At 52.6% G+C, this 27563-nt stretch overlaps 1 protein-coding gene across 46 annotated transcripts in view; it reads left to right on the top strand.

The window, feature by feature from the left end:
• SEMA4D (semaphorin 4D) overlaps window positions 1-27563 on the top strand; it is a 130015-nt gene that overhangs the window by 47821 nt on the left and 54631 nt on the right. For 3 of the 46 annotated variants that reach the window (XM_078365417.1, XM_035299443.3, XM_035299473.3), the window contains exon 1: window positions 2227-2279. The exons of the other annotated variants lie outside the window; for them this stretch is intronic. The gene's annotated coding sequence lies outside the window, so the exon portion shown is untranslated. Of the gene's footprint in view, window positions 1-2226; window positions 2280-27563 lie in introns of those variants that run through there. 46 annotated transcript variants of the gene reach the window in all.

Here is a 27563-nt window from a genome sequence, read left to right as displayed (position 1 = left end):
TCAGAGGAGACTTCGCCTGCCTGACTGCCTGCGAACAGAGGCACCGGCTCTTCCCAGGTCTCTAGCTTGCAGATGACAGATCCATAATCGCATGAGCCGAGCGCATAATAAATCCCTTTCTCTCCCTGTGCACATCCTGTTGGTTCTGTTTCTCTGGAGAACCCTGACTAACCAAGGAACACTGCAGAAGCTGGAAGGGGCCAGGAAGGGAGTCTCCCCTGTGACCTCCACAGGGACCGTGGCCCTGCTGACACCCTTATTTTGGTCAGTGAAACTGATCTCAGAATTCTGGCCTCTAGAACTGTGAGGGAATACACTTCTGCTGTTGTAAGCCACCGAGTTCGTGGTCACTGGTGAGAGCTGCCTCTGGAAAACCATGCAGTGTAAACAGTGCTTCCGTGAATACCCTGGCCGCGCTCTAGAGCTGTGGTTCAGTGCACGAGTTTCAGGGAGCAGCACTCAGGGTCCAAAGAGCGTGTCTCTCTTCATTGTAATGCACCTTGCAAGATCCATTTCTGAACAGATCCAGTAGTTCATCCTTTCCCCTTGAGCACGGGGAGCTCCCTGTTCCTAGCACCCTCTCTCGGCAGTGGCCTGAAACACTGTAGACGGACTCGTCAGTCTTTGTGGGCCGAGTGATGGCTTTGTGGCCTTGGTGGCATCACCCCAGATCCTGGTGAGTGTTGAGTCCTTGTTGAATGTTCTGCGGCCATTTGGATCTTCCTGTGAGTCGTCTGTTGTGTGTTGTGAGCCTGTTCTGTTGTCACATTCAGCCCTTTCTTGCCAATCTGTAGGCGTTCTAGATTTGTTATAGATACTGATCCTCTTTCTTCTGCTTGGAAAGCATTTATTCCTAATTCTCTTCTTGGCTAGTTTCTTTTATTGTATCATTTGCTGTCCAGATTAACTCATTTTATGGTCAAATACGTCTCTTCTCTTAGCGTTTGTTAAGAAGATTGCATGGGTTGTCTGGGGATTTTTTGGCAGGAGTTTTTTTTGTTTTATATGTTTGAATTAAACTCTTGAACGTGTCTAGAATGCTTTTAACATGAAATAATATGCTTGGGGTGGGGAGGACAATTTTGTTTCCTTCTAGTGTGCCAGCACTAATTAGTCAATAATCTGTCCTTTGACCAATGAATTCAACGTCAGCTCTGTGGGCTGTTAGGGTCTCCTGTAAACTGGGTTCCGACTGGGGATCCTCCATTCCACTTGCTGGCCTGCTTGTCTCTTCACACGCCCACATCCCATCAGTAGCGGCTGCAGAGCATGTGCTGATGGATGGGAGGAGCCCCCTTGCATGTTCCATGTGTGTGACGTGCTTTATGAGCTGTGATGGCAGGAGTGCTCCTTTGTGTGTGGGTATGTGTTTGCCTGTGTTTCTTCTTATGGCACCTGGGCAGAGCTTGATAAAGGCAGGTACACTGTAGCTGTGCTGCAGGGGCAGCCAGGGAAGAGGCTGTGGAGGTGGAGAGGGAGGCCCAGGTGAAGCAGGAAAACAGAGACCACCAGCTGGACGCAGAATTATGCCTGTGTTACATATAATTTCTAAAAGGCAAAGTGTCCAGGGCAATCAAGGTAAAGCAGGTTGATTATGAGGGGAGCAGTGAAAAGATAACTCCTTGTGTCAGGGACCTGCCCACTGCTTGGATTTCATTTGGGGGTGAATGCCCTGGCTCTACCTGTGGTCAGGGGATGCATGGGCATGCAGTGGGGTGAGCATGTCACTGCAGCTTAGGTGCCTGTACCTGGCCCAGGGCTGCGTGACCCTGGGCCCCCGAGGATGCTTATGCCCAGGCATTGCTTGGGCCCCTCTGGCAGCTGGCACCCGAGTCCCCAAATACTCTCTGTGTCCTGTCTTCTATGGCACTGCTCCAGTGTGGCAGACCACACCCAAGCAGGGAGCCCAGGAGGTCTGGACCTACTGTTACCCGCTGGTGACCCCAGCCCCGCCCATGCTGTGGCAGGAGGGTAGGGAGTTTCAGGTGCCAGGCTATACAAGACTCACAGCCAGGACAGGAGGCAGCCAGGTCCTGGCCACCAGCTCGGAGGCAGGCGTGGGGTGGGGTTTGGCCTAGGCGCTGCAGGGCCAGGGCCATCCGCCACCCGCCTACCCCGGGCAGATCCTCCTCTGGCGGCGGCTGCTGGCCTGACCTGCTTACCGGGTGGCTATTATGGGTGGGTGGAGTCCAGGCTGTGCTTTACAGGGAGGGCTCATTTTCTGTCAGACACCTGAAGGCTCTGCAGGGACAGCAGGACCGTGGTACATCTGCTCCGAGGTCAGTGAGAAGGTGGACAGAGCAGCCAGGCCCTGTGGGAAGGGGGCTGGAGGCTGGGCCCATGGGCATCCTGGTGGCCCTAGTGATTAATCTCTTTGTTCAGCCCACACACAGCTTGTAGCTGGAGTGTGTGTCCAGGTTGAGCACTGGCATCTGTTCTTCTCCAGGGCTCCCTGTGACCCGGGTTCCATCTACGGGGTAGTGTGGGTGGTCATAATCCCACCACTGACCGGGAAGTCTCACTTGTGAAGCTGTGAAGAAGTCTTCAGGGGACCTGATGGGGCTGGGCTGTGGGCTTTGAGTCACCTGCTAGGGAGAAGAGCTGCCTTCTTGCTGGCCAGAAGAAGCACCCCTGCTGTAGGGATGTAGGGGGCCCGCCTGCTGCTGAGCAGGGTCCTGGTGGGCATTGGAGTGAAGGACCCTAAAGTCTCACAGGCTGTGTGATGACAGGTTTGTCCCCAGGAACAGGTTATGACAGGTTATGATCCCCAGGAACTCTCCCCTCCCCATGCTTTTGTCCTGACAGCTCAGGGTGGGTAGGTTTGACTCTTCGCTAGCTCTTGGGGCCTGTGGAAGTGAAACTCATTGTCTTTTCTATATTTACCTTAAGCTCTGTGTTTCTAGCAAGTGGAGGAAGACAACTCTGGCCAGGCAGATGGTTTATTTTTATGCATGGTTTCAGATGGCGCCTGCCCCTCCTTTCCTCCATACTGCTGACCGTCTCGCTGCTTTGAGATGTTGCTGCTGCGTGGTTTCCTTATAATTCTTTCTATTCTACTGCGTTTTAACAAATGAAGTCTGTATTCTTCTGTAAAGCTACCATGTTTAACAGGACTCTTGGAGCCTGTCAAGTTTGGAAAGAGCAGGTAGCTCCCTCCTCTTCTGGCAGGTGGGCTGGTGGGACTGGAGCGGGGGTTCCAGCAGCCCCCACCACAGGTGTGGCAGCCGTGGTGCTCAGGGTCAACCACTGAGCCCCTCCCAGTGCTCTGGCCAGTGACCTTGACCCACACAGGGGCAGCAAACCATGTCTCTGGCCTGAAGATGTGGCCTGGGTCAGGGGAAAAGGGAAGGAAATAGCTCCAGCTCGCTGAGTGCTGATGATAGGGAGGGGCGATCAAAAACATGCTGAGCTTGCCAGCCAGGCCATTATGGTCCACACATCCATACACTGCAAGATTTCAGGCATGTTAAATAACAGAGCCTTGCAGTCAATGAGGAAGGGAAATGTTTAAACACAGCCATGGGATGGGTGCCTGGTGAGGGATCGTCAGTACTGCTGACGTTTTCAGCACATCTGCCTCCAACCCCCCACAGAGATCGTCCCCTGGGGAAGGTGGACACGGCTGTGAGCCCCTCCTGCCAGCCTCTAGCCCTCTGTCTGCACAGTGGAGAGCCTGGAGTTGCTGGGCTTCTCCTTCACTTAGATCACAGGGCGGGGTGGGATGGGAGTGTGGGGGTGGGGATTAGGGCCCAGGCAGGAAAGCTGGAAGCAGAGTGGTTGGACAGGTATTGGGGGCTGAAATGACAAAGAGGGTACTGAGGACACCCAGGGACAAAGCAGCCACAGCCTTCATGCAGGTCCTAGAAGTCCTGAGGAGGAGCCATGGGGTGGTAGGGAACTGGTCCCCTCCCTACCTGCTGCCTCCAGGCTGCCCTCACTTCCTTCATGGTCTGGGGTATTCTGATTCTGACACAGTGATCTGGGGGTGGACTGTCATGTGGGAATGGGGCCCTGGCCCGCACAGACAGATGCCTGCAGTGAGAGCTCAGGGTTGCCTCTGCCATCAGCACCTCAGCCACATCACCCTCCCTCCTGATACCAGACACATCAGGCTCTGTCTTGCCTGTTGTTCCGTCTTCCTGGGAAGCTCATGTTGTTGGTGCCGAATTCCTGAAGAGTCCTCCATGATGGTCATCTGCCACATGGAGCCGTGGAAGTTGCCCACTGCCAGGAGGAACCGTGCCGCCTGGCCGATTCCTGCATGTGTGTGGAAGCGGAGGTCAAGGGTTGGTATTCGTAAGGCCTGGGAGTTTGGCTTAAGGCAGATCTTTCAATGTGGGTGGCTGGTCTGATTTGGATTGGGACACGTTAACAATGTATAATAAGACTTTAAGATCAGTGGACACAGCAGAGGGTATGAAGCCAGCCTAATGGTGGTTTGCTGAAAGAGCTTCTTGCCCAGTGGAGTGGCTTGTTGTTCTTAGAAGGATTCCCTGGGTGAGCAGGTCAGACGACTTCGGGAGCTCTGAACGTTCAGGTTGCATGCCGCTTTGCCCTCTTGGGTGGAAGTTTGCTGCAGTAGACCAGTTAAAGCATGCTTGTGCAGTTCTGACACCTCACCCTTCAGGTCCAACTCAGCCTCCTCACTGGGCCAGCTTATCTCCTCTAGTTCTCTTGTCACCCTGTGTGTTCCTAATCAGGACTTGTCACAGTGTGTCATCACACACATGCAAGCACACGCTGTGGGACGCTGATGTCCTGCCCACTGGATGGGTTCCATAGGGTGGAGCCAGCCCCACTTTGCTCTGCTGGCACTTAGCATGTTGCCTGGTACGTAGCAGGTAGTTAGTTAAGAAATATTTGCAAAGGAACATGAATAAGTCTTGCACAAGGTGCTGGGGAGCTCAGAGGAGGAAGCACCTGTTTTTCCCAGGAGACCAGGGGACACTTGACCCAGGAGGTCCCCGGCTGCTGTGGAAGGTGCAGCCTCCCTGGGAGATGAGTGTAGAGAGCAGGGCCCAGGGGTCAGGGTGATGGGAACAGGTGACGCTTGGGTGTGGGTGAGAGGTGGATCAGGCAGCACTGTGAGGATAAAGGATTGGGATTTTAAGCAAAAGGCCACAGAGAGCTGTTGAAGGCTTTTCAGCAGAGGCTTATCAAGATCGTATTTGAAGTTTTGAGACACTCATGTGGCTACAACATGGGGGTGGGTGAAAGTGTGGGTGGGAGAAGCCACCGGGTCTGGTGAGGAATGGGAGGGAGGGTGGTGTGGTCACTCCTTCCTGGTAGGGGTGGGGAGGGAGCTTTGACTGGGTCTTTGGGGCAGAGGAGCCAGCACCGCTCCAGGGCTCATCCCAGGTGGTGTGGATGGAGGTGCTGCAGCCCGAATGGCTCCCAGGGTGAGGGTCAGGCTCAAGGGGAGGACACCAGGCCACTTATTGTGGCTCCATTCCCTGTGGACTGCCCTTGGTAGGTTTAAGGGCAGGCAGGTCTCCCCGTGTGTCCCAGATATGGCTCCTGACCCAGCAGGTGTGTCCACTTTTCAGCTGTGGTGAAGGTGACTGAGGGGCAGTGCACCAATGTAGAATGACTGTATGGTGTGCTTGTGGGCTAAAGTGAGTTAATGCTTAAATTGACACTGAGATGTGTTGAGCTTGATAGTGGGTCGGCCGGATCCCATTCAGCCAAAACTTGTGCAGTTGGGAGCATCGCTGACTTTCTCTTTGTAAAGAGAAAATACAGGACCTGCAAATAGGCTTTTAAAAATAGACACTTGCTCTTGGTTTTTTTTGCAAATCAGGTTGACCTTTCAGTGCAGTCTGGGGTCCAGCCAGCTGTGATGATCTTTGGACCAGTGAGCCACTGACTGAGCTAATAATACCTTTTAGAAGGAAATGGAATAGATGTTGTACCACGTCGTTTGTGTGGGTGGCAAATGCAGACGTTTGAAACCATTAGCTTCTTTGCATAATTAAAAACCTTAAATCACAGAAGAAATGCTTCTTTCCAATGTGAATGTTTCTCTTAATATTACCATTGCTTTAAGAAAATTGCCTTCAGGTCTCATTATCCTCTTGGGCAGTTTACAGGCCAAAGTGGTCTCCACTCTCAGCCACTAGATCTTAGAGGATTCAAAGAAACCCTACCAGGCAACTCGTATATTCTGGATCTACAAACACATCTTAAAATTGTGAAGCCTTTTGTAGAGTTTATAGAAGTTCTTAAAATCCATACATCGTATTCAATTCTAGTCAAAGAATATAAAGAATACTTCGATTTATTGCTTTGGATATCTTTAACACTAGAAATGTTCTTTGTCTCAGGAATGACAGAATAAAGCGCTTCATAATGTGGGTTTGACTGGCATAGCTTCCAGCCCTTGATGCGCCGGGTTAATATTTTATCTAATTGCATGATTCCAGCTCTGTCATGAGCAGGGCTTACAGTGGCCAGGCTCCCGTGGTGAACGTCGTTCCGCTCACCTTGTTCCATTCTGTGATGCAGCCATCACGAGCCGCTGCAGGAGGTGCTTCGCCCTGAAAGCTCTCTCCAGGCCAGCCTGAGCCTGGCAGCCATGGAGCACAAGGCCTGCAACAGCTGAGGCCCGCAGCCCTTCACTCCTCACCCTTCCTGGGTCTCCAGTTTCTCATCTCAAAACTTAAAGCTTGGGTTCATGGTCACAAGAGGCTCCCAGGAGAGAAGGAAGGCGCTTGGCTTGACTATTCTCTACAGCGTGACTGTTCTCTACAGCTTGGCTTTGTTGCTTCCCTCTTCCCTCTTCCACACTCAGCCCCCAGAGAGCCTGCTCCCACCACAGCAGCTGCCCACCCTTCTAGGTAAAGTGTCCCCTGCTTTCTCTTTGCATCTTGCTGAGATGGCACTGCCCCTCTATCCCTACCCCTGTGGGTTATTAGAAACCTTCCAGCGAGAAGGGCACAGAGCCTGGTGCCAGATGGCACTATGGGTGTTAGCAGGTTGGATGGCTCATCCTTGGGGCTGAGTTGCTCAGTTTAAGGAATTTTAGACTTGGCTTCTAGGTCCAAGCATGTCCCTGTCTTGGCTGTGTCCTGAGCTGCGGGTCAGGGCAGAGCACCATACCTTTCATACATTGTCCCTGTCTTGTTCATCTCTGAGGCTCAGAGACCTAATTTGTGTAGCTGTCACCTGTGCCTGCTCAAGTAGTGTTGCTACCTTCCTTCAGCACCTGGACACATCAGCCAGACCTCCCTCCCTGGGACTTCTTGACCTCAGGCAGCACCGGGAACCTGTGCCCCTTGCTGGTGGCACACATGGGCGAGTGCCCATAGTCCCTGAGCCCAGCCATGTCCCAGGTCTGCGCCTTCCCCTCCCAAGGTACACTGCAGCAGTGGGAGTACTCGTCGCTGCTGCCTGCTAGGGTTGGTGCTAGGTGGGGGTGGGTGAAGGGGCTGTGATCTGGAGGCTGTGTCTGCAGTGTCAGAGACTCAGGGCGAGCTTCACACCTGCTCTGCTGTTTGTTCTGTGGTTGTTTGCTTATTCAAGACCAAGTGTGAGCCACCAAGGTTGGGCAATACTCACTGCATCTCACTTTCTTACAGGCTTGAGGGCAGATGCCTGCCGTTGTGGGAGGAAAACCTGGTCTACAGAAAAATAAAAACCTCCAGAGCTGCAGGAGCCACTCCTCAGTGCACTGTGCAATGCCCACTAGTATCAGGCCACTCATGGGGATGGGCATAGTGGCCGATAGAGCAGCCAGGGCCCTGTAACCCCTAACAGAAGAGGCCACGTGCTTCCAGCTGGGACCAGGCCATCTCAGTGCAGTGCTGTTCAGCAGCTCTGTGCATGTTCACCTCCCAAGTTTGCCCTCATTGCTACCTCTTGACTGAGCTGCCTTCATGATTCCTGTGTCCAAGGCTGGACATGAGAGCTCAGAGGGTTCGAGTGACTCAACCAGGGCTACATCTGCTTCTCTGGGACTTCGCTATTAGCCCCATCCTCCCGTGGCCCTAGGCAGCCCGCCCATCCTGCCATGGAGCCCCAGACGACTGCAGTAGTAGCCCGGCCTGCAGGGTCCTCAGGCACAGAGGAGCTTGCCCTTGGCAGGCCCCCAGCCACTGCATAGGTCGACAATAGCGTGCACATCTCGGGTGCTGGGCCACAACCCCCCACGGCCTCATCTAAGGCAGCCTTTCTCCTCCTTCTTCAGCCCTGGGGCTGGGCGCTGCCCCACAAGCCCCTGAATTAGCCCACACAGGAAAACAATTGGGCCCACATTGCTGAACAGCCCCGCTGTTTAAAAGGAAGAGAATGGGACAGGCTTGTTCCACAACCTGCAGACAAGGCTCACCACAGGACCTTGTCCCTGTGCTGAAGGGCGCCTTGTTGTGGCTGGAGCAGTCCTGGCCTGAGACCCGACTAATAACAGAGCCCTTGAAACCCCAACGGTCAGGACAGATGTCCCACGCAGGCAGAGGCCCTGTGTGAGGATGGGACGGCTGGGCCAGATGGTGTCCTGAGTGCCCATCCCGCCTAGCGGCTGGGGATACGCTGCCCAGCGTGGGGTCAGGAGCACCAGGAAAGGTGAGGCCAGCCGGGCAGGGTCAGGGGCTCAGGTTTTCTTTATCATTTGGTAAATGGTCTTGTGTTCCCATTTCTCACCACTCACTGGGGTCGAATGAGATGAGCTGAGTGAGTGGCCTTCCTTCTAATATGAGGGGACGGAATGACCAGCTGCTGTTCCGGACAACCAGAGGGAAAACACACTTGAGTGGACCTGACAGGCTTGAGCTTTGCACCTCTGTGTTTTGATGGCAGCAGAATGCAGGACGTTGTCTGAGAAGTCTGTCTGTCTGTAGCTGGCCAGCGAGCATCAGAGAAGCCAAGGCTGAGGCTGTGATTCTGGGGAGCTGGGTCAGGGTGGGGGTGCTTCCTTGGCCTGGGGCTATCCCTGCTTTCTTCTCATGGGCAGCCAATTCCGTGTAGGTTGGGATGCAGTACAGCAGATATGGACACTGGGCATCTGGCAGTGTTCATGCCCTTCCTTTATTTAAATTTTGTTTGTCTCTAAGTTTCTGTGTTTTGCACAGCCTCTGTAAGGAAAGGCCAGGCCTGCAGCCTGCGGGCGTGGCCCTGGCTGGGGTATACCCCAACCAGGTTTTCCAGGAGCTGGCAGCGGGTGGGGCAGGGCCAGGTGGGGCGTGGGTGGAGCCTGTGGGACTTGCTCTGCGTAAAGCCGTGGGTGTGGCTGCTGTTAGGATCTTTGCTGACACAGAGACCTGGGTGGCCTTGTTGTCACTGGCTTTTGTAAATCCAGGTACATGCCCAGTACTGTGTCTAGTATGACTCAGGTGTGTGAAAGTCAGAGAGCCCTGGGAGTCTGACGTCTCCGAGGGCTGGGGAGGGGAGGAGGGTCTAGAAACAAACCAGAAACTCCGAAGCTCCTGCTTAGGAGCCTCAAGGAAAGAAACATGGCAAAGCAGCCAGAAGGCTGGGAACTGGAGGGCCAGTCCTTGGACTAAAATTTACATAGGAATGGGGGCTGTGAATGGAGATGCTTGTAATCCTTCCAGAATTGGGGTAAAATTTGCATTTCAATGACTCATCAAGTCAAGATTCCCATGGAATGTACTGGTTTCCTGGTTATTTTCCAGGTCCTGTTAATGGTCATTTGCATGTTTACTCAACCAGCATTTTAAAAATTATTATTGCCTTGTGACTGCCTTTATCCTGACTCTGTTAGTGGGGATTTCTGTTGTCCACATGCCCTGGGGGATGTGCAGCCCAGGCGCTCCCCGAGTTGGCCTGCCCCTTCCCCCATGCAAGGGGCCCAGGTGGATTCGGAGCTCTTAGATTGGCATCGCAGCCCTCAGATTGGTTTGGTTGGGACTTCTCAGTATTAAAAATATATGTATTAATTACCTCGCAGCATTGGAAGGCGTCATCTAAAAATTGAGGATTTTTCCTTTCAGGAGAAAAAAATCAAGCCCACACTAGGCCACGTTGCAGAAGGCTGGGAGGTGCAGTGGTTTCTTCAGACAGGGCCTGGCCCAGCTGCCCTGCCTTCCCTTCACATTCCCTGATGGGATCTGGGAGGCTTCATTCAAAGGTTCATGGCTGCACATGCCAGGGATCTGCAGGAGATGAATAATGCCCTGAGGTACCCACCTCCTCATCCCTGGAACCTGTGAGTTCCATTAGTGGTAAAGGGATTTTGCAGATAGGATTAAGTTAAGGACCTTGAGATATGGAAATTCACCTGGATTTCCCAGGGTGGGCCCTAAGTGTAATCACCAAGTTTCTTATGGGAGAGAGGCAGGAGGGCAGAGAAGAGAGAAGCTACACTGCTGGCAGAGGAAAGAAAAACTTTCACTCTACTCTCTTAGGTTCTGTTTCTAGGACCTGTGAATTAAACTGACAAAAGACATTCACAGGAGAAAAGACAGACTAACATTTTTACATGCATGAAGCTTCATGAAAGAAAGTAAAAACCCAAAGAAGCTGTCTGATTGGGAGCCTGCATACCGTTTTGACAAAGGTCTCAGTGGAGATTGAGAAGGCGCCCAGTGCCATTGTGCTGATGTCTTCCATTCTAGAGGTTTCTAGGAGCCTGGCAGGCCCTAGGCTGTGACCCCTCCCTCTGCTCCGTCCATGCATGCTAGGTGGGGGCGGCCATGCATCGTGGAGCCGGGTGGCGCTAGGCAACCAGGTAGGCGGGTTAGACCTTGTTGCACATTACTGCTGCTCCGGGGCCAAGGTCTGGAGCAATGTGAACAGCTGGAGATAATGTGGTGTGCATGGTCCACATCACTTGGCACTCCTGGTATGCCCCATGTGTCACAGCATCTGTCCCCAGAGTGAGGCAGTCCATGAACGCCAAGTGCTATGTGTGAGTCATGCACAGATTCCTGCTCACATCTGCATGGAGGCTTCTGTGGCTCTTCATAGTGCCCATGTCACCCAGCCCAGAGGGGAGTAGTGGCACTCTGGCTGGAGCTGCCCAGTGTGACCCACATGTAGTGCAGAGCTGCTGGGGTATGCTAGTACCAGCATCCAGAGCCTTTGAAAGATGCTGTCTCAGCCCTGGGACAATCTGCACCTAGGGCAGCGCTCTTGTGTGTAGTGTGACAGCAGAGGGCTTTGTGTGTCCCTGTTGCCCCTGGACCCTGTGACCCTCTGGGCTTCTGCCCCGGATGATGTCCACCCTGTCCTCGGGCAGATCCTGATTGCTTCTTTCAGAAGTCTGTACTCAGCCATGTGCAGGGGCGGAGGCCCCTCGCAGAGGGCGTTAAGCGAAATGCCAAGAGGTGGCTGCATCTGACCTGTTGTGCCTGTGCACAGTCCCCATCAGGACAGATACCATAGGCTCTGAAGGCCTTAGCATGTGGCACAAGCTGTGTTCACAGTCTGCAGTGGCTGCCGGTTGGACAGAGGTCGTGGGAACCCCTCTCTGCTGATTGGAGATCCCTCCCCACTATCAAGGACTCTGTCAGTGCCAAGCATGCTGCAGTGGCCCACTGGCCGCTTGGCCCCCTGGAAGTGGGCAGGTCTTCTGGTAGCTCCACACTCTTATCTGTCTGCTGCTGGCTGCTGTCTCTGCAGTTGCACTCATAGGGGACTTGTGACAGCCTCAGGGGGTCACTGCTGCATCCATACCCCTAGAGTAGGGGATAGCACACGTGTGTCCAGCCTGCTGTAGAAGTGAGGTGAGAAGTTCTTGCGAAGAGCTGGCTTTTGCCCTGTGCCCAGGATGCACCAGCAGTACCCTAGAGCCAGCTCTGCCTGGTTCCCAACCATGGTGCACACCCAGTGACACTGCTGCGTTTGCACCATGGTAACAGAGGTCCCCTTCAGGTTGCCCCATAAAGGTGGGGTCACTATCAGGACATGATTGGATGCAGAAGAGATTTCTGGCCCTTGTGGATAGTGCTGTCATGAACACAGGTGTACGCATGTCTTTCTGAGACTTCTTTGTATACATACCCAGTGTGGAATTGCAGGATCACATGGTTATTCTAATGTTTTAAGGGACTGTCATGATTCCCACAGTGGCTGCGCTATGTTGCATTCCCACAGGAACGTGCAAGAGTTCCAGTTTTTCCATATCCTCACCAATACTTGTGTTCTGTTTTTTTGTGGTAGTAACCACCCTGATTGGTTTGGGGAGATTGGGAGGTTGTTTTTGCTTTTTAATCTCATTTTCATACAGGTATTAAGTATCATTTGCCTGCAGCACCAAATCCATTTTTACCATCAAGGATCTGCAAATCCCCGGAGGGTGTGCCCCACTGCACTGGTGACTAGAGATAGAGGCAGGGCACTCAGAGCAGGAAGAGCCACACAGCCAGTGAGTGGTCTTATTGCTGTCCTTAGGACAGAGTGCTGGAGGATGCCCCTCACACTTGCCTCAGGCAGTTTTAGGACCTTACTGTGGCCGCCCTGATCATCCTGAACTGTCAGATCTCAGCTCCCTCCTCCCCAGGGTACTGTCTGCAGATCTCCAGGCTTAGTCAGTGTTATAGTTCCACTATCTGGTAAAAATGACCCAATCCATTATGTGATAGTAAATTTAAATAATACTCCTTGTTAAAACATGCGCTCTGAATGAAGAGAACCCCCAAACAAGCTTTGTGTGAGCAAGATGGCTGTTTATTCACCTGGGTGCGGGCCGGTTGAGTCCGAAGGAGAGTCAGCAGAGGGCGCAGGAATAGGAGTTGGTTTTATGGGTTTGGGGGAAGCAGTAGCAAGTTACAGAAGTTACAGTTCAGGGCAGTTTTTTGCAAGCTGGGAGGGGGTCATAGGGTTGACCAAGGTCCGTTACAAAGTCCAATGGCCTTGTCAATTGAGACTGGAATAAGAAACGATAGAAGAATGTCTCAAGTTAGTTAGGCACTGCAGGGGTTGATCATTTCTTCCAGGAGCTCATCTGGGGCGTATGCGCAGGTCACAGAGGTTACCGTGCCGTTTGTAGTGTGGTCAGTTGGCCTAAAAGATCTTACGCTACTTACATAAGTAGATAACATTTATTGTGCTGAGCAGTGTTATAAATAATCCAAGTACCTTTTGTAGCCCAGGGCTGCACAACTGGTAAGGGTAAGCCCAGAGTGTGCACCTGTGCCGCCAGGCTCCTGTGCTGTTTAAACACGCTTCCCCTGGGGGAACAGATGGACAGGTCAGGGCTTGTCACAGCAGAGCAGCACAGAAGGGAAGGTGCACTGAGGTATGGACACAGAGATGAAGACAGCATAGATGAACCAGAGCTCTTATTAGGGTCTTGCCTGTGTGGATCCCAGTCCAGCCAAGGGGGAGGGGCTGGGAGCATGTCCTTGAGGATAGTGGGAATGTGCTCTAGGGGCTTCAGGGCCACCTTCCTTTTTGCTGGGGTGAAACCATCAAAAGAGAGAATCTTGCTGGGTACAGTGGCTCACACCTGTAATCACAGTGCTTTGGGAGGCCAAGGTGGGAGGATCACTTGAGCCTAGGAACTCGAGGTCAGCCTGGGCAACATAGCAAGACTCTGTCTCTACAAAAAATAAAAAATTAGCTGGGCATGATGGCTCACACCTATAGTCCTAGCTACTCAGGAGGCTGTGGTGGGAGGATCACTTGAGCCCAGGAGTTTGAGGCTGCAGTGAGCTATGATCACACCATTGATTTCTGCCTGTGTGACAGAGTGAGACCTTGTCTCAAAAAAAAAAAAAAAAAAAAGGGAATCTGGGGAAACTGCTGTTGTTTCGAAACAACATAGTTTTTGTGAGAACAATACTGAAAAATGCCTCCAGTAAAAAAATTTCAGATACAGGAAAGTTCAAAGAAGATATTTAAAATGCCCCTAAAATTCCACCTCCCAGAATTAGTTCTGGCATTTTGGTTTCCCTCCTCCTGGAGGTTGCTCTGTTTGCATTCGTGGGTGGTGTTCTAGCCAGCCCTGGGTGTGTCCCTGCTGGCTGGCTCACCCGCAGGAACAGGAGCAGGAGCCGCCAGGGTTAGGAGTCAGCCTGGAACGTGCAGGCCAGGCCATTCCCTGGGTGTGGCCTTTCATGACTGGTTTTTTTTTACATGAATAAGCTTGCACTTAAGTGCTGTTTTATCTTCTCCACTTTGCATTTAATAGAACTTTTATCTGTACTTGTCAGTAAACATCAATAGGAGTGGATGTACTGCCTGTGTAGCATGCTATAATACTATTATTAATTTAACCTGTTTCTGATGGGTGGCTGTTTGTTTTTGTCTCTCCCGCCCGCCCCCCCCACACAGCCCGAGATGTATTCTCACTCTGTCGCCCAGGCTGGATTGCAGTGGTGTAACCTTTGCTCACTGCAAACTATGCTTCCTAGGTTCAAGAGATTCTCCTGTCTCGGCATCCCTGTAGCTGAGATTACCAGCACCCTGTTGCTGAGGTTACAGGCGCCCGCCACCACCCCCAGCTAATTTTTGTATTTTTAGTAGAGACCAGGTTTCTCTACTAAACCCTAATCTTGACCTCTTGACCTCAGGTCATCTGCCCACCTCGGCCTCCCGAAGTCCTGGGATTACAGCTGTGAGCCACCGTGCCTGGCCTATCTGATGGCGCATATTTGGATGACAGATGTTTACTGTTAGGGCACCATGGAGACAAACATCCCTGGGCAGGGCATCCCTCTGAGCTTGCCGGGTTGCTGAGGCCCCGGAAATATGCCTGCTAGACTGCAGACATCAGAGGCCGGTTTACCTCTCTCCAGTGACTGTGGCTGGTCCTGTTCCCTGCCTGGAAAGATGTGGGCTGTTCATCCTCCCAGCCTGGCTGCTGCCCCTGTGCAGGCTCCTGTCCTGAGTGGGTTTTGCAGCTGGACAGTACCCACCCCTAAAGAGGCAGTCACAGTCAATTGTCTTCCACTGAAGCTTGAAGGGCATCTAACTCACCCAGTAAGCGGGGTCGAGGCCCTTTGACACAGTGTGCGTGTGATGGGGGCTGCTGTCTGGAGGGTTTACTCTTCAGCTGCTGGGGAGCAGGGGTGGATGCTTCGAGTTTCTGGCCTGCAAGTGGGAGAGGATTCCCGAAAACTTCCTCCTAGTTCTGAAGTTTTTTTTTTGAGACAGTTTTGCTCTTGTTGCCCAGGCTTGAGTGCAATGGCATCATCTCGGCTCACACAGCCTCTGTCTCCCAGATTCAAGTGATTCTCTGCCCTCAGCCTCCAGAGTAGCTGGGATTACAGGCATGCACCACCATGCCTGGCTAATTTTGTATTTTTAGTAGAGACGGGGTTTCTCCATGTTGGTCGGGCTGGTCTCAAACTCCTGACCTCAGGCAATCCAGCCACCTCGGCCTTCCAAAGTGCTGGGATTACAGGTGTGAACCACCGTGCCCAACCCTAGTTCTGAAGTTTTGTGGTGTATGTTCGGACTGTCTAGTAATTCCCTTCCCTGCGTGAAATATTTCCAGAACCTTCTGTCATCTGCAGATGCTTTGGGCATGACTTGCCATCCCACCCTGAGGCCTGTCCTCCTCATCCAGGATTGTGACTGCTCCTACCCACAGAGCTGCCCATCAGGGTTAAGCAGCCGTTTTGGAGGCTTTGGTACAGGTTTACAGAGTTTTTAATGAGATTTTCCTATTTGCATTTTCAGAGTGCCACTGTTTGACACAGCTTGACCCCAAACAGAAACCCACAGCTGCATTCTTCTGAGCATGTAACCGTCCTCATCCACCATGTGGACTTAAGTTTATGAATTGCTTAATTTCTTTGTTGTGCTTCTGTTTAAAGCTAGCAAAAAATTATTGCACCACACGCTCTGGAATGGCCTGTTAGCAGCGTGCACTTCTCTGGAACAGCATGCTTCCTGGGCTTCCAGAGGCTAGGTACATCCCTTGGCCACTGTGACCCAGCTGGGGCCCAGGAACCTGCTCTTCATGAAGTGCCCACCAGGCTCCTAGCTTGAGGTGAACTTGAGATTCTGTTAAGAACCAGATTTGAATGAGCGCAGCTCAGCCCAGGTGTGCTCAGGAACTGGCTTTGATCCACCTGGGTTTGTCTCTGATGCAGGGTGGGGAACTTTGCTTTCCAGACCTTTAGTGTCAGACACTGCCCCCACTCGCCAGCACTGACACAGCTTCTGGAAGTTTCTAAGCCTTGCTTTCTTATCTGCAAAAGAGAGATGGTGACAGTAATAGGTCCTAGCTCCTAGAGCAGCGGGAGGGTTCCTTTAAGAAGCTGTCACCTGCCTGGGGTGTGGTATGCTAAGTAGACAGCAGCTGCCGCCCCCACCAGCCCCTGCCACTGTTGCTGGTCTTGACTGCATTGTTGCTGGGTGACCTGAATTACTTGTGCTGGCTGCTGTCTTCACAGCCCCCTCTCCTGACCCCAAGAAGGCGCTCGCCCTGATGGGGATGTCGATGCTCCCCTAGATGTTGTCTGCTTTGGGAGAAGCTAAGATTAGAGGTTTCTTGGCATCCAGAGTTAGCTGAGGTGGCCACTGGCATGGTACAGCTCCTGGGGGTGGGTTGGGGAGGACTGGCTTGGCAGGGAGATTAGGAGAGCCAGGCCACATGCCACTTCGGTCCAGTGCCCATGCCCAGGCTGCCCCACGGGTGAACTGCATTTGGGGAAGGAGCTGGGGCCCTGATTGACTCCACACTCTTGGACGCACTGCTTAGTGGGCCTGTGAGCTAAGGTCAGGAGTTTGTGTGGAAGGGGAGACCCCCTCCAGGGACCCGTGTCCAACCTCTGTGTCTTCTGGACCTCTGGAACAGTCATGCAGAGCTGCAGTGGTGTGGTTGGCAGGGTCCAGGGGTGCTGAGGGACCCAGCGGGCAGAGCCCCAGAGAAGCCGTGCGCTGGCTGCTGACAAGGTGGATATGGGGACCAAGTGGCTGCTTTCTTGCATACTTTCCCGTGGCCAGCCCACACTGAGATCTGTTTCTTTGCTGTTCTGGGGGGCATCTGTTACCCTGCACCAGGAGATGGGTTGGCCGTGTGCTCCACGGTCCTGAAGGCGGGGCTGGGGGCCATTGCCCCAGTGCAGAAGAAAGCGCTGTCTTGAGGTGGTGGGCTAGGCCATGTGCAGAGTAGCTGGGAGCTGGCCTGCGCCATGTGACCTTGAGCACATTCCATGCCTGTGCCTCACTCTCTTCCTGCCTGTGATGAAGAGGCTGGTTTCTTATGCTTCTCAGTTCCTGTGACTGGATATCTGTAGCCCTGGGATTCATGCAGGCTGCGATGGAGGATGTATGCCTCCCCTCTGCTGCCCGCCTGGCACCCTCTCCAGTGGCTGGGGTGTGGCACTGGGCTCTCGGCAGGTCATATGGGTCTTACCCTCGTCCCTCCGGTTCAGGTTCCCAGCAGGGACTATGTTTGGGCAGCGCTGGGCAGCATTGAATGTGAGGCCCAGAAATAAGCTGCATGGGCTTTGGCAGGGGCCAGCTGGAGCTGGTGGCCAGTGGTGGTCCTGAACTTCTGACCACTGAGAGGGTTGGGAAGAGCCTGCCTAGGAAATTGTTCAGTGTGGGGCTGTATCCCTCCATAACAGGTCAGCTATGGTCAGACGGACAGCAGCATGCCCTCAGTGACACATGCCGGTGAGAAGGGCCTGGGTGTTGGAGCCAATGTCTTAGGTCAGCCCTAAGCCATCCACGCCTACAGAGCAGAGCCCACCCCTCAGAGCCAGGCGTGTCTTCCATAGGTGGTCACTCTAGTGGTGAGTGCATCCCTGGGGGAAACACACCTCTTTCCTGGGCTCTACAAGAGACAGAACAATGGCCAGGTAGCCCCTCCTCTGGAGCTCTCAGACCTGAAGATGACTGTGTGTGGGACAGTGAGTGACGATGACTCACCAGCTCTCCTCCCCACGTGTGACCCACCACGTTGCACACATTCTGAATCATCTGGAAGGTGACACACTGCTTGGAAAATGAGAACCCCCACATGTGGGGGAACTGGCTTCCTGCAGAAAGGACAGACACCAGCATGGGGCTCTGCGGGGCCAGAGACTGTTAGGCTTGGGTGCTTTGAAGTCAGCCCGGCTAAATTCCACTTACAGGTGCTGCTGACCTGGGGGTGGAGAGGGGCTTCCAGTTAATAGGACCAGGTTCCTGTTAGTGGCAGTGCACATGACATCTGTTCCTATTTGGAGGCTGCAGAGTGAATCCTGAAATTGGAGGTTCACTTGATTACCTCAGTGGGGAATTCCTACCTGGGCTCCGTTCACACTGAGAGGGCAGCAGAGGTCACCCACCAGGCCCCAGATGTCTCAGGGAGGCAGGGGCTGTGGTTTTCTGACACAGGCATCACACTGGGGTCACATTGGGGCCACACTGCCTCCTTAGTCCATATACCTGACCCTCTTCCAGCATCAGCGGCAGTTTGGGGTTGGATGGACCTGAGTGACTGTGTCATTTTAGGCTGCCCCCCTCTTCTGACTCCCCAGGAAGGGAATTGAGGAGCTGCCTCACTTGGGCTGGAAGCATCTGAAAGAGAGGAGAAGAAAGATCAGTTCCCTTGCACTGCAAGGGAGGACGGATTTAGTGAGTTGAACTTGGGGATTGATTATAATTCATTAGAGAAGAGTGAATCAACCTCTGACCCAATACTGGACTCCTGACATTCAGCTAGAGGGTCATTTGGTGATTTGGAAATAGATATTGATTGAAATTCTGGCCATCCACATGGGCAGTAATTGTCTTAGTGGCAAAGGAGGAACTCACTGGTACAGGCTTAGGCCTTTGCAGGGGGCAGGTGTGGCCTACAGTGTTTGCTTCTTACTGTCATAGCCTGGTGTTGTGGTTGTCACGTTGTCTACTTTTTAGCACTTTTCATGACCCTGGTCACCTGCCCATAGTGACCACTTGGTCCACTGCTGATGGGAAGTGAGTTGGCTTGGTTTGAATATGGTTAAGAAGTAGTGGAGTCTCAAAATAATGAGCTTAGTTGAAGTTGCTTCCTCTGATACTGAGGTCGAAGGGGAGGTTCCTATGGGCTCAGGGACTATGGGGGCTGGTGGGCTGGTGGATCAGGTTGAGGCTGTGTGCACCTGGTGTCTGCACATGATGGTAAGACAGAGTTTAAGGTCAGTACCTTAAACTCTGACTCTGAGATGGGAACAGACAGCCCCAGATGATGAAATGGTGAGCATCCTGTTGTTTCCTGCCAGGAGTGAGGCAAAGCTGGGGCCTTTGCAGAGCTCTGGCTGGAGCTTGGGGTTCTCTGGTGGGTTTGCCACGCTGGAGCTAGGGCTGGCAAAAGCCATGTCCTGGGAAGGAGGCCTGGATCGTGAGGGAGAGCCTCCTGGTGACTCGGGACCCTGCCGACTCTATTCCAGTTACGAGCTGTGGTCATGCTGGCCTAACTTTGTAATTGTAGTATATATATTTAAGGAATCACTAAAGATGAAAGGAAGGACAGTGGCATTTTGTGGTTTTGAGACTTAAAAAAGAAATTCCCACTTGGACTGGAGCCTGTTCTGAGGCTTCTGGGCCTGCACCGTGGTAGAGTGGGGAGGCCTCTGTCGCCTTTGCAGCTGGGCTGAGTCTGGGGGCAGCAGGGGAGGAGGATCCTGGCCTGGAGGAGGTCTGGTCCCCTGGAGAAACTGCATGTGATTTCCCTGGGGACACTTGGTGGGGACCAGGATGCCTCTGGGTGTCAGGCACCTCCCCAGGCCACCCATAGTCCTGAACCAGCTCAGGGTTCCAGATGGTTCCAGCAGATTCTGCAATGTCTTCATCGCTGGCAGATGGCAAGGAGAAGGAGCCATTGTTTCTGAAGGACCTGTTTCTGCCCTGGTGTCCCTGGAGGAGGAAGCTGCTGGCTTAGGGCATGCGGAACCTCAGCACAGCTGGAGAGCACTGCACCAATCATGGTCCTGGGGTCACTGCAGGACCCAGAAGGGAGGGTGTCTCAGCTCTCTCAGTGGTTCTAGGTGATTGTTGCATTTTTCTAAGCCTGTTTTTTCTCCTCCCAGCAGTGCCGTAAAACCTGTCTCCAGTGGGGCATGCTGGGGGAGGGGGGTGAATGAACAGCCAGTGGGGACACAGGGTTGAGCTTTTGGGATTCCTGCCCCCAATGTAGAGGCAACAGGCTTGTAGGTTGTCCTTGCCCAGGCCTCTTGAACACTGGGATTCAGTCAGGTCTCAGCTATGATGGTTACTGAGGAGCCCGCCAAGGAGCTGTGGACATGGGAGGCATGGGCCGCCCCTTCCCCGCTGTTAGGGAGGAGCCCGCCAAGGAGCTGTGGACATGGGAGGCATGGGCCGCCCCTTCCCCGCTGTTAGGGCCATGTGCGCTTCAAGGTGACTCAGCCTGACTTGCAGAATCCAGTAGAACAGTCACCTTCTCACCTTTGCCTTGTGGCGGATGTTTGTTATTCTTCCTGCTTATATTTTCCGTGAGTAAAGACCAGCTGAGGGGAGGCATCTGTTCTCAGAGAGCAGGCCTGAGGTTGCCCTGGCCTTCAAGCTGAGCCACAGTGGACAGCCAGGATTTCAGTGGGTGGGTGTTGGGGATGGACTAGGGACATACTTGGCAGAGGCAGCACGGCTTGGGTGACACTGGGAAAGGCAGGAAATCTGGCAGGTGCAGGCCAGTTCTCAGTCCTGGCTGCTGGTCACATGGGCTTCTCTGAAACCAGACAGACCCTGGCCTCACCTGGGAGCTGCTAAATCAGAATATCTGGGGGCATAGGACTAGGTAGGTGGTGTATTCTTGATGTTCCACAGAAGGAGTGGAAAAGGCACACATAGCAAGTTGTAGTGCTTCCTTTTGGGACACTAGTTTGGGGGCTGGGACCTGGCTCTGCAAGCCCTGGAGAGAAACAGGGGGCTTTGGAGCAAGAGAGTAGTATGATGCGAGCTGCCTTGTAAGAAATAAGCATGACAGCTGTGTGTGGGGGGGAACGGGGGCCTGGGGCACAAGGGCTTTAAGGAGATGGGGCTTTTAGACTGTGGTGGTCATTCCCTTACAGGTAGCAGGAGCCAGGGAGGCCTTATAGGAGGGATGGTGGTATGAACCATGAGCATGAGGGAAGCAGGGGACATTGGGCAGAGGTAGGGGGAGGACAGGAAGAGGGTGCCTAGGGGCCCAAAGCCAGGCAGCACCAAGCGAGGAAGGTGATTAGAAGGGTTTGAGAAGGGTCCTTGTCAGAGAAAGGAAACACTCAGGAATTAAGGGGGCAGGGTTCTGAAAAAAAGGGCTTGAAGGAATTTGGAGTCAGGGGATGGAAGCATCTTGGATTTAAATCATTAAAGACTCATTGAGCTGAGGTTAGAAGTAAAAGCTGATGTGGTGGTCATGGGCTTTAGAAAGAAACTTTCGATTTAGGCATAAATCATAGAGTTAAACCATCGTGGTTTGGGCCGCCATTTTGGGGATAGTGCCATTTTGTTGCTTGTTTGTAATATTGTGTTTAACATCCTTGCCTTACAAGTCCTTATTTGTGCAGTTTCATCTCTGGTGGTAGGGCTGTGTCCTGTCTTCTCCCAGGGAAGTAGCTGAAGGGAGGAGGAGGTGCTGAGGGAGTAGTGGAGGGAGGAGTGCTGAGAGAGTAGCTGGGGAAGGTGAAGTACTGAGGGAGTAGCTGAGAAAGGGGAGGTGCTGAGGGAGTAGAGGAAGGAAAGGAGGTGCTGAGAGTGGGGAGGTGCTGAGGGAGTACCTAAGGGAATAGAGGTGCTGAGGGAGTAGTGGAGGTGCTGAGAGAGTAGTGGAGGAAAGGGAGGTGCTGAGAGAGTAGTGGAGGAAAGGAAGGTGCTGAGAGAGTAGCTGAGAGAGTAGTGGAGGAAAGGGAGGTGCTGAGAGAGTAGTGGAGGAAAGGGAGGTGCTGATGGAGGGGAGGTGCTGAGAGAGTAGTGGAGGAAAGGGAGGTGCTGAGAGAGTAGTGGAGGAAAGGGAGGTGCTGAGAGAGTAGTGGAGGAAAGGGAGGTGCTGCTGGAGGGGAGGTGCTGAGAGAGTAGCTGAGGGAGGGGAGGTGCTGAGAGAGTAGTGGAGGAAAGGGAGGTGCTGAGAGAGTAGCGGAGGAAAGGGAGGTGCTGAGAGAGTAGCTGAGGGAGGGGAGGTGCTGAGAGAGTAGTGGAGGAAAGGGAGGTACTGAGAGAGTAGCTGAGGGAGGGGAGGTGCTGAGAGAGTAGTGGAGGAAAGGGAGGTGCTGAGAGAGTAGCGGAGGAAAGGGAGGTGCTGAGATAGTAGTTGAGGGAGGGGAGGTGCTGAGAGAGTAGTGGAGGAAAGGGAGGTGCTGATGGAGGGGAGGTGCTGAGAGAGTAGCTGAGGGAGGGGAGGTGCTGAGAGAGTAGCTGAGGGAGGGGAGGTGCTAAGAGAGTAGTGGAGGAAAGGGAGGTGCTGAGAGAGTAGTGGAGGAAAGGGAGGTGCTGATGGAGGGGAGGTGCTGAGAGAGTAGCTGAGGGAGGGGAGGTGCTGAGAGAGTAGTGGAGGAAAGGGAGGTGCTGAGAGAGTAGCGGAGGAAAGGGAGGTGCTGAGATAGTAGTTGAGGGAGGGGAGGTGCTGAGAGAGTAGTGGAGGAAAGGGAGGTGCTGATGGAGGGGAGGTGCTGAGAGAGTAGCTGAGGGAGGGGAGGTGCTGAGAGAGTAGCTGAGGGAGGGGAGGTGCTAAGAGAGTAGTGGAGGAAAGGGAGGTGCTGAGAGAGTAGTGGAGGAAAGGGAGGTGCTGATGGAGGGGAGGTGCTGAGAGAGTAGCTGAGGGAGGGGAGGTGCTGAGAGAGTAGTGGAGGAAAGGGAGGTACTGAGAGAGTAGCTGAGGGAGGGGAGGTGCTGAGAGAGTAGTGGAGGAAAGGGAGGTGCTGAGAGAGTAGCGGAGGAAAGGGAGGTGCTGAGATAGTAGTTGAGGGAGGGGAGGTGCTGAGAGAGTAGTGGAGGAAAGGGAGGTGCTGATGGAGGGGAGGTGCTGAGAGAGTAGCTGAGGGAGGGGAGGTGCTGAGAGAGTAGCTGAGGGAGGGGAGGTGCTAAGAGAGTAGTGGAGGAAAGGGAGGTGCTGAGAGAGTAGTGGAGGAAAGGGAGGTGCTGATGGAGGGGAGGTGCTGAGAGAGTAGCTGAGGGAGGGGAGGTGCTGAGAGAGTAGTGGAGGAAAGGGAGGTGCTGAGAGAGTAGCGGAGGAAAGGGAGGTGCTGAGATAGTAGTTGAGGGAGGGGAGGTGCTGAGAGAGTAGTGGAGGAAAGGGAGGTGCTGATGGAGGGGAGGTGCTGAGAGAGTAGCTGAGGGAGGGGAGGTGCTGAGAGAGTAGCTGAGGGAGGGGAGGTGCTAAGAGAGTAGTGGAGGAAAGGGAGGTGCTGAGAGAGTAGTGGAGGAAAGGGAGGTGCTGATGGAGGGGAGGTGCTGAGAGAGTAGCTGAGGGAGGGGAGGTGCTGAGAGAGTAGTGGAGGAAAGGGAGGTGCTGAGAGAGTAGCGGAGGAAAGGGAGGTGCTGAGATAGTAGTTGAGGGAGGGGAGGTGCTGAGAGAGTAGCTGAGGGAGGGGAGGTGCTGAGAGTAGTGGAGGAAAGGAAGGTGCTGAGAGAGTAGTGGAGGAAAGGAAGGTGCTGAGAGTAGTGCTGGAAAGGGAGGTGCTGAGGGAGTAGCTGAGGGAGTGGAGGTGCTGAGAGAGTAGTGGAGGGAGGGAAGGTGCTGAGAGTAGTGCAGGAAAGGGAGGTGCTGAGGGAGTAGCTGAGGGACTGGAGGTGCTGAGGGAGTAGCTGAGGGACTGGAGGTGCTGAGAGAGTAGGAGGAAAGGGAGGTACTGAGAGAGTAGTAGAGGGAGGGGAGGTGCTGAGAGAGTAGTGGAGGAAAGGGAGGTGCTGAGGGAGTAGCTGAGGGAGGGGAGGTTCTGAGAGAGTAGCTCAGGGAGGGGAGGTGCTGAGGGAGTAGCTGAGGGAGGGGAGGTGCTTAGAGAGTAGTGCAGGGAGGGGAGGTGCTGAGGGAATTGCTGTGGGAGGGGAGGTGCTGAGAGAGTAGTGGAGGGAGGGGAGGTGCTGAGAGAGTAGTGGAGGGAGGGGAGGTGCTGAGGGAGTAGCTGAGGGAGGGGAGGTGCTGAGAGAGTAGCTCAGGGACGGGAGGTACTGAGAGAGTAGTGGAGGGAGGGGAGGTGCTGAGGGAGTAGCTCAGGGAAGGGAGGTGCTGAGGCAGTAGCTGAGGAATAGGAAGGGGCAGAGGCCTATTCTAAGTCACACAGCTGGGATGTGGCAACATGGGAATCTAAACCAGGCAGGTTGGCCTCCCAGCTGGCACTGCAGCCACCACAATATACTTCCTTCACAGTTGAGGGAGAAATTAATAAGCAATTAAGGTTTCTAATAGGCTTGAAAGAAGCATAAAAAAATGTTTGAGCTAGGCGACTTGTGTTTTATAGCAAAGATTGTATTACTTTGCAAAAATAACTTCAGCTCAACTAACTGGAAATTTTAGAAGAGAGTCAAATGAAAATAAATCATGCAAATTATGCGTGATTCTTTCCCTTCCCAGTACAAAGGAAGCAAACCTGTCAGCGTGATCAGTAGAAGCCCTGAGCCTCTGTTCAAGAAAGGCAAGAGAATAACACATTGCTGGCAGTCTCTAAAACGTTTCTACAGGTTATAATGACTATTAAAGTAAGATGCCAGCACTTGTGTCTTCTGTACTAACCTTACTAAGAGGTTTCATCAAGTTGGAAATTTTCATCAACAGCAGACAGACATGATGGAACCACAGGATCTTCCCCGAGACCATCTCCCAGTACCCTCTGTGTGGTGCCCAGACTTCTGTAACATCACCGTGAACGTTCCAGACAGAAAGGTTCTTGTCCACGTAATGCTGGTGGTTAAAGAAAAATGAATTGTAAGTGGAATTACAAGTGGAAAGGATCTGAATGTCCCACATTATCATATTTAATTCTGTAATATTGCACAGCCCTGACAGGCTACTGAGGGCACCATATAAGAAAGCGCGGAGGTGTGCACGTGTGGTGGGGCAGAAACACACAGGACCAGGATGCGACACGCATGGGCTCTCCTCCTCCAGCAACCCACAGGCTCCAGCCTTTCTTGGACTTCAGGTCCCACCTTCTATGTTACAGAGCCAGCCCTCCTGTGCGGTTGCTGTGGCCTGCCCTCCCCAAGCCAAAGACCAGGGGCTGGGAGACAACAGTCTTCATCTGACTCACACCTTCACCCCACGCCCTCCAGAAGTGAGTGTTGAGTAAATGAGTTAGAGTTTCTTAGAATGAGGAATTCCAACAAAATGCCAGTCAGACCAGAAACGTATGTCATGTCTGTCTGATGTTCTTGAAAATTTCCATTCTGGTGAAATCTTCGTCTTAAAGTTAGTACAGAAGACAGCGTGCTGGGGTCTTATTTTAATAAGTGTTACAACCTGTATAACCTTTTTAGAGATAGTTAGGAATGTGTTCTCTTGCCCTTCTTGAATTTTTCAATTTTCTACAGTTACTGTATTTTACTTTTGATATCAGACTTAAAATATTTTAATTAGAAAACTACATGCTTAAGGAAAAGAATTTGAATAGTCTAAAGAATCCAAATCGTGAAAAATGAAGCACACTCCTTTCGCAGATCAAATTCTCTTCATAGGCATCCCCTGCCAGCAGGTTCTTGATTAAATTGTGATCTCTTGAATCATCCTTCTGATGAACCTGTGTGCACAGCCATTCACACACGCACACATGGCGACACACCATGTACATGCACAGACGGAAACATAGTACACACATTTTTGGGAGCCCTAATTTTACTGATCAATGGACCTGGAATGCCCTTTCATATAATTGCAGCTTTATTCTTTTTAATAGTTGCATAATGTTCTATCCTCTGGAATGTACCATAATTTGTATACAAAAAGTTCTGTGCTATATCTCTATACACCCATGTACACAGGCACACACACACTGATGGACTTCTGGGTGTCTTTGGAGTTGATCTGTTGAATAGCCTTCTTCCAGTCATCTCACACACATGGGGTATATCCACACTGCATTCTTGGTAGAGAACTGCTGGGTCAGAGGATCTGGATGTAGCCTCTTGGGAGATGTTGGTCCACAGGGCTTGGGAACGTGTCCTCCAGGCCCTTCCTGTGCACTTTGTAGCCAGCCTTAATCAGCTGCCCTGCTTAGCAGAGTGTAGTGGCATCATGTTGTAATATGCATGCCCACTCAGTCGGGGTGTGTGCTGGATTAACAATTTCAGTGGAGGGTCCCCCCTTGCTCTCTGCCCCTGGAACTTCCTTACCTGCTTCTGGGCCAGTATGAGGAGATTGAGTAGAAGAGGCTCACACCCGACTCCCTGTCCACAGCCACAGCAGCGCTGCCTGTCAGTGTTCCTAAGCCCTGCTCCCAGGAGTCTATGGGGGCATCTTTGGACCTGAGCAAGCCCTGATCCCTTGTGTGTGCAGGAGGAGGCTGGTGGAACCCCCAGTCCCTGGCAGTAGGGGGCGTTAGATGTGCTAACAGCTGTACCCTGCTTGCTGTATCTCTTTGAGTCTTCTTTGCTAGGCATGAATAACTGGCTTCATTTCACAGGTGGTAAGAATGATAGTTAATGCTTCCTAGTGCTTAAACAGCATCAGACACCTAGGAAAGCTCAGGAAGCATTAACAGTGATTAGTCATGGATCCTTATAACACCCAAATGAGACAGGCACTATTAGTATGCCCCCTTTTTTATGAGGAAACAGGCTCAGTAACTTCCCCCAGGAACATACAGCTTGAAGAAGGTAGGATTGGAACCCAGCTTCCTGTTATTGCAGAGCCCCTTGCTCTTGCTTCAACCCACCTGTGTCTTCTCTGTGTGCTGATGAACACCTGGTCCCTGCTTAGGGAGGACGCCCAGAAGGCGAGGTCATGTCTGCAGGATGGAGGCCAGATGAAGGCGCTGCCTGTGGCTCTCTGCTGCTGCCATCAGCGGCCACTAAATACCTGGGTGTTGGAGCCCCACACTCTCCTTCACTACTGGGGGTGCACCAGGAGAGGGTGTGAAGGCCATGAGAGGGAAATGCTTTTCTCTCTTCTGATTAATTTCATTGCTTTTTGGTGAATGGGCCCTTGGATTCTTTTTACCTGTGCTGTCAGGAATTGGGAGGTGCGAGTTGAAACAGCAGGATGAGTAATGACATGAGGAGTGTGGGTTTGCATTCTTCAGCAGGGTAACTAATAACTGTTTCATGCTGAGGAAGAAGCAGCAAACTGCGTTTGTGTAGAGTGAAGGCAAGGTGGGGCCGGGGCATGGGCAGTTCACTAAGGAAGGAAGTGTGTTCCCATTTAGGAATCTCAGGGTTGGCAGCTGTTTTTGGAGGCTAGCTGTGAACCCCAGCTGGGAGGCAGAGCACGAGGATGCCAGTGTTCACATGGAGTTGTTGGAGGCTGTTGAGATTAGATCCCAGACCTGCTGACATTTGTTGCTGGATGCTATAAAATTACCATGAATATGATAAGTGTCGTAAACCACAGGAGGAGCAGTTCTGGGTCTTTTTTATTCAAGTGAAAAAGACTTATTTCATTTCTAGAAAATAGAAGTTTTCAGTTTTAAAATCCTTGTTGTTCACATTATTTACCTAAACCTCTTATTTCTATATGAATCCCTGCCTTTTTTGCCTTGAACTGTTTCTGGCACAGTCCCCAGGCGGCCACTGTCCCCTCTCCCTCCCGTGTGACAGAAAAG

This window comes from Callithrix jacchus, chromosome 1 (genome assembly GCF_049354715.1).
Source record: "Callithrix jacchus isolate 240 chromosome 1, calJac240_pri, whole genome shotgun sequence".
In the NCBI taxonomy this organism is placed as follows: domain Eukaryota; kingdom Metazoa; phylum Chordata; class Mammalia; order Primates; family Cebidae; genus Callithrix; species Callithrix jacchus.
The sequence above is the reverse complement of the archived record's forward strand: the minus strand, read 5'-3'. Positions and strand labels throughout refer to the sequence as shown.